This window comes from Ailuropoda melanoleuca, chromosome 6 (genome assembly GCF_002007445.2).
Source record: "Ailuropoda melanoleuca isolate Jingjing chromosome 6, ASM200744v2, whole genome shotgun sequence".
Lineage (NCBI taxonomy): Eukaryota > Metazoa > Chordata > Mammalia > Carnivora > Ursidae > Ailuropoda > Ailuropoda melanoleuca.
The window spans coordinates 46,256,014-46,278,945 of NC_048223.1; positions in this window are offsets into that span (position 1 = coordinate 46,256,014).

A 22,932-nucleotide genomic window follows, 5' to 3' on the forward strand; every position below is an offset into this window, starting at 1 on the left:
AAGTAGAAGATGATAGTAGGTGAAACTAAAATTGAAAAATAAGGATGTAGCCTTGCAGTAGAATTAGTAAAAAATCATAATGAACTTTTTAATTTTATATTAATTTGGCTCCTCCTTCAGAAACCATTTTTTATTATTATTGAAGTAGGGTTCATGCAAAAACTGGATGTTTTTCAAAGACATCATTTTTCCCTAAATATTTTCTCTGCTGGCTGATACACTTTTTTTAAAAGAATTTTTAAAATTTATTTATTTTAGAGAGAGAAAGACAGCAAGAAAGCACAAGCTGGGAGAGGAAGAAGCAGGCTCCCCTCTGAGCAGGGAGCCTGATGTGGGACTCGATCCCAGGACCCTGAGATCATGACCTGAGCCGAAGGCAGACGTTTAACCAACTGAGCCACCCTGGCACCCCAGGCTTATACACTCTTACAGTATACTAGGAGAGATGCATATAACTCTGTGGTACTTTTTATGATAAATTGAAGTATAAAATACTACAAAAGAACATCTTAAAGATTGATTCAAAGGGCGGGACGAAAACGAAGGCATTACAGGGTTCCATTCCAGCTAATCCTTGAAATGTGAGGAGCCGAGTGAGGTAGTGGTGTTTCAGAACACAAGCAGGAAGGCGTGAGAGTGCGATGTGTAGTTAGGGAATCATGAGTGAACACGAGAGACCAAAGCCTGGGGTTTAACAGGGCGGAGTCCGGGGAGATGCGTCTGCTCAAGGTCATAGAGGCCACGTTGCAGTGATGCCAGTCACCGTACTAAGACTTCTTTGAGAGTCTCCAAGCCTACTTAGGATCTGATTTTAGAAACATCATTTGTGGGAAGAATTGACTTCAGCGGGAAGAGGATGTTCGCAGAGCTTTTATAATAGTGCAGCAGTAGTAGGTCCAGAACCAAAATAATAACATTGGGGATGAAAACCCAGTTGCTCAAAATTTAAAGTTATTTCCTATGTAATGTCAGTAGAATACAATTTTAACTTTGTGTATGTAGGTGTTTAACAGTAATAAAATAAACAGGACTAGAACCAAAATCTTATTTGATAATTATTAACATCATTGATCTGACCTTTGGCAAATATTGAAAAGTCTATACCTTTTTGGGGAGATTTCCAGTGCATTTTGGCATATTAATGGTCTTAGATTTCCTACAAGGAAAACGAGAGTGGGTAACTGTTTTAATCCAGAATGTCCCAAATGATTGTAGTCATGGGACCCATCTACCAAGTAAAAATATTTCATGTAAAAATGTTTGCTACATGTTGATAAAACACATACCTTTTTCTTGTATATCTGTAAGCAGTATGTAACGAATGACTCTAGTATGAACACATTCGAAGCTGAAGATAAGACTGCTGATGCAAGTCTGTCCTGTTAGTGTAGAATTAAAGCCAAGTGCAGTTATGTAAAATAATACTGTAAATGAATATTTGTCATTGAAACCTTATTTCACCTTTATTAACATGATAAAATAATATAAAATTCTTACTCGAGTATAGTTGTTACTTAAAAAATTAATTGTCATATCTCATCTACAAAGCAACACAAAATCATAAAATTAACATACCTTGGAACTCGTGTATTGTTAATAATAATGTAGCATCTTCTGGTGCATCCAGATCTAATACTGTATACACACACTCATTTTCCCGTGTTACATATATTAACAGTTTTTATCAGTTTTTGAATATAAAAGATTCTCCCTCAAGCAAGCCTCTTGAAATTCAAAGACTCATTTAAATATGTCTACTCTGTTATGGATTTTGTAAAATTAGAGATTGTATTACATTGCCAGCCTAACACTTACCTGCCAGATATAGTTCTAAATTATTAAAGCAATGACATTTGATAAACATATTAAGAAAGTGGTAAGTAATTATAGCAATTATATTGTAAAAATTCAGTTTACCTTTAAGGTTTTTCTCTTGGCTAGTTATTTTTCCCTTTCTCAAGTACTTTGCTGCCTCAGAACATAGGGTTTTATACAAAAAGTAGGTGTGATAATTCTTCAAATTCTCAGTGTCAGAAAAGGACTAATCATAGTTCAGTACAGTATAAAATATGTTTATTTACCACTGGTTATCATTGAACAGGTGAGTCTTACTTGATCACCTGCTGAGATTCCTGTCAAAGGGTCATAGAACATTTGTTACCTTTCTGTTCTCCGCAAATTCTGTAGATTGTAATTATGAGGGAGGGAAATCTGTATAGCTCCTTGCCCTGTATTCTGTATACAAGTAACCCATCGTTATTTCATGTGTTTATTAACAGAAAAGAAATTGCTTTGGGCTATATTATAGGTAGGAAAATACATCAGATGAAAGATAGATTCTTACCCTAATAGATGTCTGACTCTTTGTAGTTATAAATTATTTTTAGAGCAAAGCCTTTGCTGCTTCTGCCTCCCACCCTGCCTCCTTCCCTTCCTTCCTTTGTTCTTTTAAACACGTAAGCACATATTTTTGTGAGTAGATAATGAAATAGGAATCTTCATATTGTTTCTAAAACAAAATGGCAGTGTGAATCAAAATTTCCTAAGTCTGTGGGCCTAATGCAGTGATATCATTTCTGGAAAAGCACCTGTATAGTTCGATAGGGCTGCCCAAACAGACTAACACTCACTAGGTGGCTTAATCAATGGAAATTAATTTTTCTTACAGTTGTGGAGGCTAAGAGTTGTCAGGTTTGCTTTCTTCTGAGGCTTCTCTCCTTGGATCACAGATGGGTACTTTCTCATTTTGTCCTCACGTGGTTTTTCCTCTGTATCCATGCATCTTTGTTGTCTCCTTTTTGCGTCTCTGATTTCCTCTTCTTACAAAGATACCAGTCGGATTGGTTTAGGTCTCACCCAAATGGCCTCATTTTAACTTCGTCATCTCTTTAAAAGCCCTGTCTCCAAAAACACTCACATTCTGAGGCACTGGGTGTTTGGGGTTTGACATATGAATTTTGGGGGGACCCAAATCAATCCATAATAGAACTCTAGCAAAATATCAGACAGGTTTGGTTAATTTTCTGTAAATCAAATTTATTGTATTACTACTTTTTTAAGACTTGATTTCTTTTAGAGCAGTTTAAGGTTTATAGTAAATTTGAGAGGAAGACACAGTGGTCTCTCAAACCCCCATGCCCAGTACACATGCACAGCCTCCCCCATTGTCAGCATGCCCCACCAGAGTGGTACATTTGTTACAATTAATGAACCTGCAGCAACACGGCATCACCCAAAGACCATGGTTTGTATTAAGGTTCGCTCTAGCTGTTGTGAATTCTGTGGGGTTGGAAAAACGTATAATGCCATGTATCTGTCATTATGGTATCCTGCAGCCTATTTTCCCTTGTGCTCTGTCCATTTATCCCTCCTGATCTCCCCCCCTGCCCCCCCCACACGCACACATACACACTCCTGGCAGTCACTGACCTTTTTACTGTCTTCACAGTTTTGGCTTTTCCAGAATGTTACATAGTTGGAATCACACAGTAGGCAGCCTTTTCAGGTTGGTTTCTTTCACTTAGTTCTATGCATTTAAAGTTCCTCCATGCCTTTTCACGGTTTGATAGCTCGTTTTGTTTTAGCACTGAATAATATTTTATTGTCTGGATGTAACAGAGTTTATTGATCCATCACCTACTGAAGGACAGATTGGTTGCTTCCAGGTTTTGGCAATTATCAATAATGCTGCTATAAACATCTGTGTGCAGATTCTTGTGGTGGACATAAATTTTCAACTCCTTTAGGTAAATACCAAGGAGAACAATTACTATGTCATACAGTAAGAGTATGTTTAATTTTGTAAGAAGCTGCCAAACTGCCTTCCAAAGTGGCCGCACCATTTTGCATCCCATCAGCAGTGAATGAGAGCTCCTGTGGCTCCCCTTCCTCACCAGCATCTGATGTTGCCAGCGTTCTGTCATTTGGTTCTTATAGGTGTGTAGTGGGATCTCGTTTTAATTTGCATTTCCCTGATGATATATGACGTGGAGCATCTTTTCATATGCTTATCTGCCATCTTTATATCTTCTTTGCTGAGGTGTCCCTTAAGATCTTTTGCTTAGCTTTTAGGGCGCCTGGGTGGCTCAGTCATTAAGCATCTGCCTTCGGCTCAGGGTGTGATCCCAGAGTCCTGGGATCAAGCCCCACATCGGGCTCCTCCGCTGGGAGCCTGCTTCTTCCTCTTCCACTCCCCCTGCTTGTGTTCCCTCTCTCGCTGGCTGTCTCTCTCTCTGTCAAATAAATACATAAAAATCTTTAAAAAAAATAAGATCTTTTGCTGATTTTTTAACTGGGTTGTTTCTTGTCGTTGAGTTTTAAGAGTTCTTTATATATTTTGGATAATAGTCCTTTATCAGATGTGTCCTTTTCAAGTATTTTCTCCCAGTCTGTGTCTTGTTTTCTCGTTGTCTTTTACAGAGCAAAACTTCTGAATTTTAATGAACTCCCACTTATCAATTATTTCTTTCATGGGTCATGCCTTTGGTGTTGTATCTAAAAAGTCATTGTCGTAAAGTTCCCTAGGTTTTCTCCTATGTTATTTTCCAGCAGTTTTATAGTTTTGCATTCTATATTTATTTATTTATTTATTTTTAAAGATTTTATTTATTTATTTGACAGAGTTAGAGACAGCCAGCGAGAGAGGGAACACAAGCAGGGGGTGTGGGAGAGGAAGAAGCAGGCTCCTAGCGGAGGAGACTGATGTGGGGCTCGATCCCATAACGCCGGGATCACGCCCTGAGCCGAAGGCAGACGCTTAACCGCTGTGCCACCCAGGCACCCCTGCATTCTGTATTTAGATATGAAATCCATTTTGAATAAATTTTTGTGAATGGAGTTATGTCTTTGTCTTTTTTTTTCTTTTTTCTTTTTTCTTTACATGTGGATGTCCATCAGTTCATCACCATTTGTTGAAAAGTCTGTCTTTGCCCAGTTTTCTTGCTTCTGCTCTTTGTCTGTTCCTTTGTCAAATGTCACTTGAGATATTTATTAAGGTCTGTTTCTGGGCTTTCTATTCAGTTCTTTTGTTGTGTTTGTCTGTTCTACAGCCAAATCCACACTGCATTGATGACTGCAGCTTTGTGGTGAGGTGGAGCCAGATAGCATCAGTCTTCCAGCTTCGCTTGTATCCTTCAAGATTGTGTCGACTGTTTTGGGTCTTTTGCCTCTGTACATGAACTTTAGAAATCAGTTTATCGATACCTACCAAATAACTTGCTGGAATTTCGGTTGAGTTGCATTGGTTCTATAAATCGAGTTGGGAAAAGAACTGGCATTTTGACTATATTCAGTCTTCCTGTCTATGAACATAGACTGTCTCTTCCTTCATTTGGTTCTTTGATTTCATCAGTCACAGTTTTGTAGTTTTCCTCAAATAGATCTTGTATATATGTTGTTAGATTTATACCTAAGTATTTCATTTTTGGTGCTAATGTAAGTGATACTGTGTTTTTAATTTCAAATTCCATTTGTTCATTTCTTGTATGCAGGAAAGCAATTGATTATTGTATAACAGACTTGTATCCTGCAACCTGCTATATTTATTAGCAATATTGTTAGGGCCCCTCTGTGATGAGTTCCCTAGGGGCTTCTAACACTCATACTCATCCACACTGAGCTCCAGTACTCTGCCAGTTAGAGTTAGGTTTGCCTTCTGTGGCACTGGTTCCCTTGGTGGTTTCTGCTTAGGAGTCTCTGCTCCAGTAATCTTACTTTGAGTGTATGTATTAACCTGTCTGTTTCTCCAGTCTTGGGGGAATGTTTTGCCTGGTTGTACCTTCACCCAGGGATCCAAAAAGGTTGTTGATTTTTGGTCTATTCAGCTTCTGACTCATTGTTAGGATATTGAGCTCCTTATGTGAGGAACTAGAAACTGAAAGTTGCAGTATTATTTTTTAAGGTAGAAACTTAAGAACAAAGAACAAACTGAGTGCCTAGAAATAGATGATAGTTGACAGAAATTATGTTATAGCCATTTTAATCTAATACCAGTCACTAAAACAAGGCTTAGAAATTGTTTTAATTATATGAAAGCATTATATTTTATTAAATGAAATTAACCACTTTCAAAAGTGTGTATTCAGTATGTTTCCAACTTTGTGTCACAAAGACAAATAGAATAAATATGTCAAGAAAATATGTCATTTAAAATTATCATTTCCAGTTGGGATGATTATGAACACATTTTAATTTTTTTCTTTGTATTTTTCTATCATTTTCAAACATTAAGCCATTTAAAATGAAAATATACTTTATAAGTTTGCTTTCATGAAATTCAAGTTTCAAATTAGTGCAAATATCTAAAAAAATTCGTATGCCCCAATATAAAATATATTATTATAGGAAACTATCAGACAATTCCATAAAATAGTGGTTAGTCCTTCAAAACTTAACTTATTTAATTGCTTTGTTAAACTAGAAATAGAAATAGCTCCATATGAAAAAATATGACATCTCTAGGCAAATTAAAAACCTTTATATGCCAAAGCTATGTTTTAAAATTGTGGTCATTGCATATGCATGCCTTCTTTATACCCCATCTCTTTTAAGCGATAACAAACCACCACAGTGTTGAAGGTTCTAGAGGAAGACCACTGGAAAACAGGATGGTCAGTTAAAAAGTGAGACTGTTGTTACCTTCTGACAGTTAGAAATCCTATTACAGTCTTATAGTCCTTTAAATCAATTTGTCTTTGTTTGGTCATGAAGAAATAGAAGAATAGAGGTGTGAAGCAGGGGATAGGAGAGCGTGTAGTCAGCATCTCTTGGCTCTCAGACACGATGTCCTATGGATCTGGGTTTATTAAAAAATAAAGGGAGAAGGGGATGATTTAGGCCAGAGACTTGCAAATCTTTTTACATAAGGGTGTCAGAACTATCCTAACTCTTTAAACTGGAATCAAAAATTATTTTTTATATAGAAATTGGATAATGGCTCAGTTGTGGGCACCAGTGAACAGAAGCAGGGCTTAGATCAACAAACTTGCCTTTAATTTCTAGACTCTCTTTTCTCTTACTAGAGTGTGTTTCTTGCTATTGATCCTGGAGAAATGATAAAAGTAATGATTTCCTTACTAGACCAACCACGCAGTATTTATGAGTCATCAATATACAGAGTGACCATAAAGTGTAAAAGCATAGATTACGTTCTTTTATATTTTGTATAGAGTGAAGCTTTTTCTGGACTATAGTTTGTGTATTTACCCTTTTCCCCTGAATTGATGGATGCATTGTAGTGGTATTCTTATACAAATAAAAAGACCTCATGAACAATGAGAAGAAAAATCAATACTTTGCATCAGTGGGACAGGGACTTAAAGTCAAAGCTCTCTATTTAAAGATAGAGGATTCTATAAATGCTTTAGAAATTTCTCTTAGTATAGTACTGCCTTATATTGCTATTGATTTTCTAAAAAAGAACTTTAGAAACCCAAGGTGCTTGGAGTATACTTCTCCAATTTTCCTCGTCTCATAAAAGAGTTCTTTTTGTGCTTTTTGAACTGAAGCTTAAAATTATAGCAGGTTGACCCATTCTGTCCCTACAGCCCTCTTGTGAAGGGGTCTCGACCCTCCTTGGCAAAAGCAAGAAGGAACAACCCTTGATGCATTGGTCTGCAGTGTTTGCTCTGCTTATTCAGCAGTTCACAGACCCTAGACAGGCCTTTCTAGTGTTTGCTCTGCTTATTCAGCAGTTCACAGATCCCAGACAGGTCTTTCTGCTGGGTCTCAGACCACGTTCCCCTCCATGTAGCAAGACTGACAGCAAGAATAATTGGACTAACAAAGATCTACAAAACTGCTTGTTTTCTTTACAATGAGTATGTTCAATCAGTGGAAGAAACCTCCGTTACATCTACGAAGTTCTCAAGGATATAGGTTCAACAACTTTTTATTCACAACACGTGTCAATCTGCTTGAGATTTCATCCTTTGCTCCTCACAATTTCCTCACAAACTCCTGTCCAGACATTTGATACAGGATGATATTGCTATTCCATCTGTGATTAGTCAGTAATTACTGCTTAATTAATTGACCTGATAGTTGTCTCATTATATTATCATTAACTTGGGCAAGAGACACTTAATCCAGGAAAATTCTGCTTATTTTGGTCTTGGGGCTAAAAGTATATAATGTAGTTTGGTTTTATCTGCTAATAACCAATGCACATTTTTCTTCTTTATTGTGCTAACTTGAGTAACTCAACAAAATATTTAAAATATACTCAAATACAACCATCTGTTTTTCTTACACCTTCCAAAGGCTTTTTACCAAATAAAATAGTAATGAATGCTACTATATGAATATAAATACATTTCATCAAATGTTACTATTATTTTATCAATGAAATGAATTGCCTTTTTTATACTTCCAGTGTCCATCAGACCCATCCTCAGGCGAAATCAAGATGCAAAGAAATCTTTGTCATCTGAGAGCATTTGGCAGTTTGTCAATTTTGTACATCCTTTCCTCTGCTTTTTGACTGAGTCAAAGCCACCCACTTGGGTGGCTCAGTCGGTTAAGTGTCTGCCTTCAGCTCAGGTCATGATCCCAGGGTCCTGGGATCGAGCCCCACATTGGGCTCATTGCTCAGCAGGGAGTCTGCCATCACCGTTGATGTAACCATGACAGCTGGCTCAGGTAGCCTTTGTCAGGCTTCTCTGCTGTATGATTCTCCCTTCCTTTTCCTGGACGGTAGTCTTCAGAAGGATGTCACTATGCACAGCCACACTCAAGAATTGGGGACTTGTTCTCTGTCTTTTGAGAATGATATATTTCAAAAATTATTTGGCAATATTCTGTGTGGAGATTTCTTTTTATGATAAAATTTAAGTTCTACTCTATTAGCAAATTTCAGTTATATGGTACAGTGCTGTCAACTATAGCACCGTGTTATACATGAGATTTTCAGATGTCTTTCATCCTATAACTAAGTTTGTCCTCTTNTAAGTTCTACTCTATTAGCAAATTTCAGTTATATAGCATAGTGCTATCAACTATAGCACCGTGTTATACATGAGATTTTCAGATGTCTTTCATCCTATAACTCAGTTTGTCCTCTGTTACCAGCCTCTACCTCTGGTCCTCCCCACATGGAGGTGATAACATGAAATATCTGTCTTTCTCTGTCTGGCTTGTTTCACTTAGCATAATGCCTTCCATTTTCACTCATGTTCTTGCAAATGATAGGATTTCCTTCTTTTTTTAATTTTTAATTTTTATTTATTTTTGTTTTTGTTCATTTGTTTATTCAGGCCTCTAATGTGGGGCCTGAGCTCAAGAACCTGAGATCATGACCTGAGCAGAGATCAAGAATCGATGCTTAACCCACTGAGCCACCCAGGTGCCTCAGGATTTCCTTCTTCTTTAAGGCTGAATTGTATCCCATTGCATATATCTACCACATTTTTAAATTTATTTATCTGTTTACAGATAGGTAGGTGATTTCCATACCTTGTGTATTGTGAATAATGCTGCAGTGAGCATGGGAGTTCAGATAATTCTTTGAAGTGGTAATTTCACTGCCTTTGGATACATACCCAGAAGTAGGATTTCTATGGCATATGGTAGTCCTTTTTTAGTTTTTTGAGAACCCCCATACTGTTTCCCATACTGGCTACACTAGTTTACATTCTTGCAAATGGTGCAGGAGGGTTCTCTTTTCTCCACATCCCTGCCAGCATTGGTTATTTCTTCTCTTTTTGATGACAGCCATTCTGAAGTGTGAAGTGGTCTCATTGTGGTAGGAGATTTTCTCTTTTCCCCAGTTTGTTCATCTGTACAATAATTTATTAATACCAGTATGAGCTCATGGGTACATATATATTAGATTATAATCCAGTACTACTTTATTTTATTGCTCAAATTGTTCCAAACTCTTTCAGTTTGCTTCAGGGCCCATTTGACATGTTCTCATGTGGGGGTTGTTGGATGCTGTTTGAGTCCTTCCTGTGCTTCCTGCCCAGCTCTAGAATCAGCCATTTCCTCCAGGACTCCTGGTTCCTTTTACTGGAGAATTGCATTGAAAGCCAAGATCTGGGCAGTGGGCACATCCATTGTTTCTGGAGTGGCGTGGCTTCTAGACCCTCTAAGATGACAGAGCAAGAAAATACATGTGAGTGTATTAGCTGGTGAATGTACACATATCTATATGCATTTGGATGTGTGACTGTCCCTGTGCAAAGCTAAACATGAGTTCATGCTGATACCTCCGCTTCTGATCTATCCACTGCAAGGATGATGCTAGCCTCTCCCACTTGCTTACCTGTAATCGTCCCTCCCTCCAGCAGTGTGGGTTTGCTCCTCTGTTTTTATTCATATGTATTTGTTACGTTTCAGTGCATGTTTATAATGGTGTCAGAATTGTTTCCCTCATCTCTGTGGGAAAGAGAGTCCTCTAGAGTATGAAGTAAAATATAGAGGAATATGTTTGACCTTGCTAAACACACCAGTTTTTCAGGCAGTCTTCATTGCTGGCAAACCGCTGTAGTACGGTCAGGGAGATGCGGTGGCCCATGTAGGAGAGAAATTTTGTAACAAAGTAACCCACGGGACAGCTTTGTGATGCAGGGGTTGGGGGGAATCAGGCCCCTTTGTGTTGCAAGTCCAGTACAGGTCTGTCTGGTACGCGGGAGGAAAACAAGCATATATCCTTGCTTTTTACTGAGGGTGCTGGCCCACTGGATTTTAACAGAGCGTGTCTAATTTTTTTTTTTTTTGATCATTCTACTGACCTTTCTTTGAGATTTGTGGATTGCATATGCCAACTTTCAGAAAGATAAAGTAGCAGTTCATAAAGCTAGTGATTGATTTATAGAAAGAGAAAAATATTTTGTCCAGTTAGGCCAATTTATGAAGGACAGTTGTCTCAGGTATTTTTGAAAAAAAGGCTGTATCTAAGATAGAAGTCTGTGGTGCTGGGAAATGTCAGGAAACGTCTCTAACGCTTCACTTTTGATTTCCCCCAGTGCTCCCCCTTGGGGTGTGGCTTTGCCATTTCTTGACTGATCTGTTCCTCGGCACTTAAATGTTTATGCTTTGTCAAATTATTGTCAAAAAACACGTGTAAGCAATTTGTGTGTCTTTGGAAGTTATACAAAATTAGACATGCTTCGTTCTCTTTAGTATTTGACGGGATTGTAACCTAGGCTTTTAGTGATTTGTTTCCCCGATGTTGTTGACAAGCCTCCATTTTATGAGGATATGTTTCTCTTCCTCCAAGTAAAATGGATAGTTAACCAGTTTTCTGGGTTGCAGTTGTTGCATTTTTCCTGCTGTGAAGGCTTTTTCTTCCACCTTAATGTTATTTTAATGAGACCCTGAGACCCGTACTTGAATTCTCTAAGCCCCTGCCGTTTCCTTGCTTTCTCTCAGTGAATGCAGTAAGAAGCAGAAAAGATGAGCTTGTTTTGCTTTTCTGTGTTAAATGAAAGAACAGCATTTTTGCCCAGGCACTTGGTGGTTTTACAGCTTAAGGCATTTCTTTGAATGTTTCTCCGTGTTTTCCTCTGGAGTCTTGGTCTATGAACTTGCCCAAATTCACCACTTTTGGCAGGTTCCTTGTTAAGCTTCTGGAAAACTCTGATTCCACGTGTAAGAAATAGCCACCAGTAGCAAATAATTCATTCCAGACTTCAACGTCTCCAGTTTCTTTTGAGACATTCCTTTAGTTTTTCCTCTTGAAGCAACTTCTCTACTAAGAGCTCTCAAAGGGCCTATTTCTTGGGGAAAGAACTAAGTATAATTTAATTCTTAAAAAAATGTCCGTGTGTGTGGTGTGTGTGTGTGTGTATGTGTGTGTGTGTGCGTGCACATGTGGATGCACGTATATGAAACTAAGAGGACATTTATTGGTTTAAACTTACCTATTACACCTCTAAATTCACNTTGGTTTAAACTTACCTATTATACCTCTAAATTCACAAAACAAATTCTTTTTGTTTCCAGTCTTCATTGTTAAAATCAGAAATTTTTGGAGGACTGTATTAGCTAATTTTAGAGCCCTGAGGTAATGTGATCTCAGGGAATGAGAGTGTGAACATTACTGCAAGATGCCAGAATTGTAAAATAGCACCAAAGCCAATTTTTACTTTCAAGAAAAAGGAATATTTGTTTTAGGGCCCAGGGTGTCAGAGGTACATATTTAGGAAATGCTTTCAACACCATCCTATAATGTCCTTAGAAGTAAGAAGTAAAATTAAGTATTTGTAGAATTGATGTTCTATGTGGGATTAGTGAATCAAGTTACGATGCAGATCAACACCTATTTTGTGAGAAAATGCCGCATACTTATCGATATTGAGGATGAGCAGCTAATAAAATGTATGCGATAAAATTTCCTTTCTTTTTTTTTTTTAAAGATTTTATTTATTTATTTATTTGAAAGATAGAGAGAAACAGTCAGCGAGTGAGGGAACACAAGCAGGGGGAGTGGGAGAGGAAGAAGCAGGCTCCCAGTGGAGGAGCCCGATGTGGGGCTCGATCCCAGGACGCCGGGATCACGCCCTGAGCCGAAGGCAGATGCTTAATGACTGAGCCACCCAGGCGCCCCGATATAAAATTTTGGCTTTTAATGAATATGTTACATCGTTGTAAACATTGGCCTAAAGGGAAAAAAAAATAGCTGCCATCCTTTTTATCTGTACAAATTAAGTTCCAAGTACTCTGTGTAATTGAGAATATTCCCACAAACACTTGATTGACATGACCTGTGTTTTGCCAGAAAACACTTGGTGTGATGTTAAGTAACTTACTTGAGGTTGCACAACTAGTAGTTAGATGTCTGAGTTCTTGGCCCCCTTTCCCAANTCTTGGCCCCCTTTCCCAGGAGTTCCATTCTGCCCATTTAGCAGACACCCCCGTCCTTGAATCCAGTCTGGTTCCTCTGAGTAATTTTCCACCCACCGAATCCTCACTCTGTCCGTCTGTGCTGTGTGCGGAGTGGAGCTCAGTTCTACACTGAATGCTCTCCCCTACCATTGTAGCTCAAATAACATCTATCTTGTTGTTAATAGTAAGTGTCTGCTGCAAAATTTTCCCTTTATGCTATCTTTCTGATCTCATTGCTGATGATCTTCCCAAACAACTAACATGTGCTCCTCCTCATGGATTTGCTCGTCTTTCTTAAATTTTCCCAGTGCAGTCTTCATAACTTACATATAAATCCCTTCCAAGCCCATCCAGTGGAGTTTCAGCAAGCCCTCTGTTCCCTGCTCTCTCTTCACTCAGACTGCTGGGGCTCCCGGCATCATTATTCTGATGGGTGCAGCAAACTTAACATTTGACCCTCATGGTGACGGCGCCCCAGTGCACATCCACAGCACCTGCAGCACCTTTCCCATGTCGGGAACTCCTCCGGGGTCCCCTGTGCACGGTCAGCTTTGATCTCTTCCTCGGTCTGGATGATGGTCTTTTATTCAATTCTCTATCTCGTACAGACAAGCTACATCAAAGGCACATTTAAATTACTTGCACAAACAAAGCTATACATCATCAGCCATAAAGAAAAAAATAAAAAATTAAAGAATGAAGAATGTGTTAAATAATGTGGGTAGCTCTACTCACTATGCCACCTAAAGTGTTTATACTCTAGAAGATAACTTTAATTTTTAAACCAAGCAGAACTACCAAAAACAAGCCAACTACTTTATGTACGATATTTGGAGAAGAGTAAACTGTGCCAGTGCTGGGGGAGAAAACGGGCAGTGTAAGATTTATTGAGAGATAGTGTAGAATATTGGTAATCTTCTGAAGTATTTTTAAGAATAGTTTGGTCATATGCAAAAATTACCATTTCAAAATCAATTTAGAACTTGAGCCCACAGAAGAGATGTTATAACTAAATTATCCCCTGCACAGCCCCAGATGATTCTGAACTAAATTGGTTATTTCCCCTGGTTTTGAGAGCTTTCTCCCCAGGTACTGAAAATGTATTAACTTTTATCTCCCTTCGCTGCTGCTCGACATCGGATGGCCCTCTAAGGGCTCATGTAACATTCAGGGGGGACAACTGTCCCTACTGACTGTTGTCTCAGAATTTGTGACTTACTTTTTTTTTTTTAATTATGAGAATTTGTGACTTACTTTTTATACTACTGGTCCTCAGTCTAGGTCAGTTCTGCCACCGAGGAGGCATTTGGAAATGTCTGGAGATATTTTTGGTTGTCATAACAGGGTTGGAGTATGGATGTGGGCATCTAGTAGGCAGAGGCCAGAGATTCTGCTAAATATCCTGTAATGTACTGGAAAGCCCACCACAATGAGGAATTATCTGGCCCAAAATGTCAGTAGTGCTGAAGTTGAGAAAACATGGTTTTAATGGATAACATGCTTCCCCGAGGGAACTATAAACTCTTGAAAGATGAAGTTAGTAGCAGAAATACTTTTGTATTTCCTTTGGGAACCATTTATTGTACCAGCAGCTATGTATCGAGGTCTTCCTCTCTGCTGGGCAGTTTACTAAGTGCCAGGAACAAAATTGTGTACAGTCCCATGATGTGAGCAAAAGATCTGTAACTGCTAGTTGAATGGATGCCTTATGTATTACTTCATACCCTACATAGAACACAAGGCATGGCATAAAGAAGTTGCTATTTAGATTTATGAGCTTTTTTTCAAGATTAATGGAGGAAAAAAAAATCTTATGGTATATAGCACTTAAAAATTCAAGGGAGAGGGGTGCGTGGGTGGCTCAGTTGTTAAGCGTCTGCCTTCGGCTCAGGTCATGATCCCAGGGTCCTGGGATTGAGCCCTGCATCGGGCTCCTTACTCAGTAGGGAGCCTGCTTCTCCATCTCCCTCTGCCTGCTGATCCCCCTGCTTGTGCTCTCTCTCTCTCTTTCTCTGTCAAATAAATAAATAAAATCTTAAAAAAAAAATGTCGAGGGAGAGGAAGCTTTGTGATAAATATATTGAGGGTAGGTATAGGGGTTATTGTTACAATCAGTTGTTGATTCTGAGTCCTAATATCAAACACATAGTATCTATTTCTAGCATATTTCCCTAAACAATGAATCCTGACCCTTGGCAGAATAAATGAAACTTAAAATTATGTGGCACAAATTTTGTGTGTTCCAGGTAAAAAATTCATGAGTATTCTAATCAGGGACTTGGAACACCCCAAACTGATCACTCTTGGAGCAAACTGTGTTAGAGCATGGTCATTTCAGGTCTTTGACTCCAGCAGGTAGCCCCAGCTTAGTGCATGAAAGAGCTTACAAGGACCAATGCAAAACAAATAGTATTTCTCATTGTAATTAGAAGGTAGTGTTTTGTACTTAATTTCATGGTAAAAGCATCTGACCAACACATCTCATTAGGAGGGTGACCAATGTGTTCCAGTTGGCCCAAGACTTTCTTGGTTTCAGCACTGGGAGTCCTGTGAACTGGATTCTCAGTCTCAGCAGCCTGGGTTGGTGGGTCATCTATAAGACAGAGCTATTGCAATACTGGTGTGAGTTCTGGGAGGTGCTTATTTTTAAAGTACTTGGTATACGTACAGCTTTTGTCCATGTTTAAATATTCGGGCAACAGTTTGTAGTTGTGTTAGTTGAAGCTTCCATAAGAAATGTCTTATATGTTCACTGACATATAGAGAGAAATACTGTGTGAAAAATTCTGTTGAATAAAGTCTTGGAGTTCCATGTGTGGTGTTGCTCATTGAGGTTTAACAGATAATTCTTAAGTTAGATGTTCTGTTTTTTGTTTTTTTTTTTAAAGATTTTATTTAGTTATTTGACAGAGAGAGAGAGACAGCTAGCGAGAGAGGGAACACAAGCAGGGGGAGTGGGAGAGGAAGAAGCAGGCTCATAGCAGAGGAGCCTGATTGTGGGGCTCGAACCCATAACGCCGGGATCACGCCCTGAGCCAAAGGCAGACGCTTAACCGCTGTGCCACCCAGGCACCCCAGATGTTCTGTTTCTTGAGTGATTTGATTATAGCTATTGAAGTATCCTTTATCAAGACTAGAGCTGAAATACTAGATATAAAATCTAAGATTCTGTAAGGGAAACATTCTATTTCAATTTTTGTATATATGAGGTGAAAATAAAACATGACCTTACAGAGTAAGGTAAGGATGAAACCAGATTAACAGTATAGAGTGCTTGGGCTAGGTGAAGAGAACAGTCCATAGTGGCGGAGGCATTATGTAGTTGGACATTTCATCATAATCATTGCAGTTACTACATTCTCCGGTCACAGATGCAAACACGATTTCACATGGATTTTATGCAGAAGAACAGAGTTGCTGCATCAGTGAAGGGTTCATCATGGTCACTATTTCTGCACCCTGTCTGTGCCGGCAGAACATTTTGTTAGAGAAGCATAGCTATTGTGATCATCAAAATGGATGGAGTTGGCCTTTATTTACGTCCCCAGACAACCCAAAAAGCCATCTATTTAGTTTTATAAATCATAGTTTTTAGACCTCCTTCAACAAAGTTTAGATTATGAGGAGACCGTTAACTTCCAAAAGTGCTCTTATGGTCTACTTAGGTCAAGTCATCTTTTTCTCTCTAGAAGTATATTTATATTTAATCTTCTGGTTGTCAAAAGCCCTGTTTTTTTGGCAAGCCTCTGGATTTGACTTGAGTGATGTGTTTGTCGTGCTAAGTGAACATCTGATACTGTCTGCTGGGCCCTGATTAACCTCTTTAAAAAACCCTCCTGGTGCTGAGGGAGGTTGGTTGGGCTGCATATAAAAGCAGCATCCTTGGGGGGCTCACATTCATGGAGCTCTCTCCAGAGCCATTTCTCATTTCCTCACCTTGTACCTTCTCCCCTGCCTTGTAATCACTCCCCATGTTCCAGCCTTTCCTCTCTTATCTCATTTATTCTCCACTCTTGACTTTGCTTGCAACCTGCGGTGTCATGTGAATTAGTTACATGCACTGATTCAGATCCTGCTTTTGTGCCAAACCAATCTTCATCACAGATTGATCGTTGAGGAACACTTCCTTAATAGTCAAATTTTCAGGGCTATACTCTGAAAGCAGCCATTCATAAGCAGCTAAGTCCTATGGCTGAGCTCTGGACAATAAAAAATTGCGAGGGAGTTATCTTTGTTCTCTTTCTAGGGACACCAAGAATGAGTCACTCACCAGGCAAACCACCTCTCCCCCCCATAAACATGAAGATAGGTAACTTGTTGCATAAAAACTAAAGATTAAAAAAAAATAAGATATCATAGAATGAAATATTTATTCAGGTCCATGCAAAATCAGATATTAATATTAACCTGTTTATTATCTGGTGTCCAGCAGCAAAATTATCATGACCACAATAGCAACAGTAGTAGTAACAAAAAATTGCAGATTTGTAAAATTCTGTCTATACAAAGCAATTTTTCATATACCTCTTATAAACCCTGTTGATATATGCTTAGGTAGGAACTATCTTTTAGTTTTCTGAGGGAAAATAGAATCAAGAACCGATGAGAGTATATTTCAGTGCAGGTTTTCTAACTTCAGACCACTAAACTTTACCAAGGATCCTCTACAAATGAATGCAGAAGGCTGCATCCAAAACTTCCTGAGAATTGATAAAGAAATTGGTTGAAGGTTGAATACATCCTTTAGATAATCTTGAGTTGAGTTGACCTTCAGTTTTTAATCTTATCACTCCAAACCAAACACAGTCCCGAGCTAAAATAAACCATGGCACACAAGGTTCTGCTATAGCCTTTAGTCTCATGGGAACATAGTCTGGTTTTATTGCTGTTGATTGTACTTGCTTCATACTGGGTTCAAGTCCCAGAGACCAAGACCAGCCCATCTCTATCTGACAAATACTGACAATAATGTGGAGTACCTCACTATCAGATCTGATGTTTTGGATATTGGCATCAGTCCATATCATGCATAAACATGTCCTGTTACTCACTGCTTTGGGGAATACAGCTATCCTGGGGAAAGTTACTTCTTTGACCCTGGTCCTGGTTCTGATTAATTCCAATTCACACTCACACTGTGGCAGCTCACGGATGCCTCACAGTTAAGTTTGTGGCCTTGTGAAAACACCTTTTTAAATATCTGCTTATTCATTACTTCTCTATAAAATAAATACTGGATAAAAATACTAATTATAGTAGTCTCCAAAAGCATGATATGAAACACTTTTGAAAATAAATTGTATTTTATTTTTAATTAATCATAGTTAAATTTCATTTGAAAAATGTATGTGAATGTCATTTATTAGTGTAATGAGAGAGGCTTGAGTAGCCTGAAAGATCGTTTTCAATGTCAGATAACATCTGAATTTACCTTTTGGCTGTAGGGGAAAATTGGCTTTTTTGCTATTTATGTATTTATTTTTTAAATAGCAAATTTGTTATTTAAGGACTCATGTTTAAATGGAATAGTCTTGATATTATTTCTCTTTATTAATACACATTTTTTTTTAGAGTGGGAGGTGGGGGTCAGAAGGAGAGAGAGAATCTTAAGCGGGCCCCACAGCACAAGACCCAACGTGGGACTAGATCTCACAACCCTGCGATCACGACCTGAGCTGAGATTATGGGTCAGATGCTTAACTGACTGAGCCACCGGGGGCCCCTAGTAATATGCATTTTTATTTACCTGAGTGATTTACTTATATTTGGGTCAGTTCAATTATATTTACCCAGTTACGAAAAACTTTGGCCATTTGCATGTGGATATAAAATTAAAATAAATACCAGTAGCTGTCATGGTTAAAAAAAAAAATCAACCTGTAATATGTTTCGAAGAATGTGAAAAAATAAGTTATTGAAAATTGAGATGAGGAAGTTTGCCGTAAACCAAGAGAAGGAAGATGTTCATACCTTAATCCAAGAGTGCATCAATCATAACTGTGTAAAAACATGAAACATCCTCTTTAAAGGCTTTTTCCAAAATTGATTTTCATGGGTTTCAAACTTGTATTATGTATTTCAAGATCAAATGAACCATATAACTCAGAGTGAAACTCAAGTAAAACTAATGAGACTTACCTTCTTTTTGGCCTAAATTGTTTGATTAAATGACATAATATTTGCATTAAGTTATTCTGTGCTTTATTGAAATCTTACATTTCTGGATTTGGCTCTCTCAGGGTTCTTGTAATTTATTACAGAACTTTCTTTTAGCCTCTGTAGTACAATAAATTCAATCAGAAATATTACTCCGTTGAAATCCTAAATTTTAGTAATTAAGAAAAATTTTAGCATATAAATAATGTTATTTATTCTAAGAACCATTATAAATGCCACATTTTTATTGTATGCAATTATTAGAATTTTTGATTAATGAACCTGATTTAAACAAAACTTATGTATCTTTCCAGTTTTGTTAAAGTACAAATTATATGGGGCCATATATATTTTTTTGTATTCTTGATTTTTTTTGTTTCGTTTTTAACGATTTATATATTTTAGAGAGACTTTGTGCACGTGTGTGTGCATACAGGGGGGTGGAGGGGCAGAGGGAGATGGAGAGAGAGAATCTCAAGCAGATTCCCCAGTGAACTCAATCTCGTGACCCTGAGATCATGTCCTGAGCCGAATTCCAGTTGGACACTTTATCTACTGAGCCACCCAGGCGCCCCGATGATATTTTTGTTAAGTACACCGGAAATCAAATGAATTACTTAGGGAAAAAAATTACTTTGGTAGATTTAGCCTCTCTCTAGTCTAGTACTGTCAAATAGAAATATAATGCCAGCTAGACATGTAATTGAAAATTTGTAGTAATACTAGAAATTAAACATTTATCTAAAATACTGTCTTTCAAGCACATTAGTAATGTAAAGATATCAGTGAAATATTGTGTATCATTTTTTAGACCTCAATTTTCAAAAAGAGTATGCATTTCACCCTATAGTACCCTATAGTGCATCTCAGTTCACACTACCCACAGTCTCAGTGCTCAGAAGCCATGTGTGTCTGGTTACTCTGTTGGAAGAGCAGCTGCAGACTGTGAGGCAACACAGTGAAGTCAGGTATGGTCTAAGAACTTCTGTAATTGCATTGTTATCTGAAAGTGCCATATGCTTTGTGTAGCATTCAGATCTGTTGGGGGTACGTATGGACACACACACACACACACACACACACACGCGTCTTGCATATTTGGGTTCAGCCCTCCAGAACTGATTCCTTGGTTTATAAGAAGTCTGACTTCTCTGACTACCAGCCCTTCCTTTGAACTCCAGTCTCTTGTCTCTGACTCTCATTCACTCTTATTCAGGTTAAATGCTGTACTGAGTGACCAGTATTTAATGTTAATGTAATTGGACTTTTTTTTTAACTCTTAATTTAATCTGACCTGTATAATGCTGAGTTTTAAAGACTCCCTGTTAGTTCTATTTTGAAAGGCAAGTTTTATGGGGTGCCTGAGTGGCTCAGTCATTAAGCGTCTGTCTTCGGCCCAGGGCATGATCCCGGATTTCTGGGATCGAGCCCCACGTCAGGCTCTTCTGCTGGGAGCCTGCTTCTTTCTCTCCCACTCCCCCTGCTTGTGTTCCCTCTCTCGCTGGCTGTCTCTCTCTCTTAAAAAAATAAATAAATAAAATCTTAAAAAAAAAAAAAAGGCAAGTTTCAGTTTGGTATTCTAGAAATCTGCTTTTGTTCTCACATAAAACACTATAATTAAGTAGTTAGTTGAAGAATTATAAGAATTCTAAAAAAGAAAGTTTAATATTGAAACAGTGATGAGTTAGCATGTTGTATATGTAATAGCAAAAATTCCATGCAGTTTAGACTATTGATTTTTGGTGATTAAAATATTTTAAAATACTTTCCAAAATGTAAATATAAAATGTATAAAATGTATACTTTTTAACTCTTAAACTGTTTCAGTACCCTATAGTTCCAGTGTCTGATACATTACGGTTAGTATCTACTTATGATTCCAAGTACATGACATTTATGTGTATATGTGTATATCAGTAGTTGCTTATTAAATTTTTCATTTGGCCATTTGCACATTGATAAACAGGGTAATCCGTATAAACAAGTCTGCTTTTGTTGGCTTAATGTAAGAAAAAAAGAGGACTTAAAAAATACTTGTGGGAGGCACAGTTTAAGGAAAAACAGAGAACATAAGCACAAAAGATTATTTCTCCCACCAAAAGACCTGATTATCATGGCAAGTCATAACGGGACTTAGTAAATTTACTTACAATTACAGATTATTACAGTGTGCATGAAGAAATAAGATGGACAAGAGCTAGCTAGTAATCCTTTCATTTACTCATCATGTGTTATTACTTTGTCTTTTGTTGTTATGTATTGAAAAAAGTGTTCTGGAAAAATTGGAGACTTAAAGATTACAAATCAACTAAATTTATGGAATATAATACTTTGCAGAAAGTTTGATAGTCTTGCTTGATACAGAGGAATAAAATCTTTTAGTAATTTAGTTTTAAAGTTTCTGAGAGCTCTGTTCGGCACAAAGAATTATTGGATCACTAGGATAGCTTCAGAAGAACATACTTTGGGAAGTATGGGAATTCACAGAATTAAGTAGGCCACTCTGTCTCATGGTGTGGCTAATTACAGCACAAGTCCTCACTTCTCACACCCCCTTCCTCTCTGAATCAACACCCTTTGCCACGGCTTCTTCCACTAAAGAGGAAAAGTAGATGTTCACAGCCCTTGGACTTTGGTTTGACTATAGGATTTGCTTTGGCCAATGGAATGTTGAGGGGTGTGATTTGACTGAATGGTTGAAAACTGCTTGCAGATTTGGGAATCTTCCATTGTGCCACTGCCATTTTCAGGAGATCACATACCTGGGCTGACTCACTTGTCTTCTGAGAAATATGAGTATGTGTGGAGCAGGTACAAGTCTAGCCTGGACCAGTCAGCCCTTAAATAGCCTACAGACTTGTGAGCTAAATGAATGCTTACTACTAACAATAAATGCTAGCTAATCTTATCAAAAGCGACTAATTTTAGTGATGGAAGAGAAATCAGTGGTTGGACATAGGAGGTAGGTTAGTGGTGGGTAGAGAGGAGCAGGAGGAGGGTAGCAAAGGACATGAGGAAACTTCTCGGAGTGATGGATATGTTTAATATCTCGACTGTAGCAGTGGTTTCACAGATATGGTCATATGTCACAGTGATCACCTTTTACTCTTTAGATATGTGCAGTTTGTTGTTGGCAGTAAGTTGGGGCCATATAATTACTTGACTTTAAGTAGGAGGGGTTCGGACCCTTTCATCCACTGGTTCCACCATGACAGCTTCACTATGAAAGAAATACAATAATGCCAGTGTAATTTTGAATACTGATACAATTCCTCCTTTCGTATGTAACTGCTATTTAGATTTCATTTATTGCTTGAACAAATGTTTATCAGTCACTAGCTATGTTGCAGGCCCTATTCTGGCTCTGAGGAGATAAAGTGAATGAAGCAGTCCAAAATATACGCCCACATGGAACTTAAATTCTTAAAGTGGAAGAACCATAAACATGAAATAAATACTAAAACATCATATTCATTCAATTTGACCAGTCTTAAATGAAAAAAAAAAAAAGGAAAAGAAAAAGGGAAAAAATAAAAGGAAAAGGATAAAAGAATATTCAGGAATGGAAAAAATTATAATGGTTTTCTAGTTATTATGCAGAATACTTATATCCTCTACAATAGTTAGGTAATCAAGGCATGCTCTAACTGAAACAAAATTTGTATGAAATTCCAAACATATTCATTATTAAATAAACATTATTTAAGCACATATCTGTGCTAAGCAATATGAAGTCAGGAATTGTAGGAGAGTATTCATTTTGGAAATACGTAGCATATGTGCCTAAAAGAGATAGAAAATAATTTCAACCATTAAAAAGAGGATTATAGTCTCAAATGTCTTCAGGAATTATATACCTAAATAAAACTGCAAAATATAGATACAAGACTGTTGGAGACAGTGCTGGCTATGTGATCTTGACAGAGCATGACCTAGCTTGCAGGCATTTTA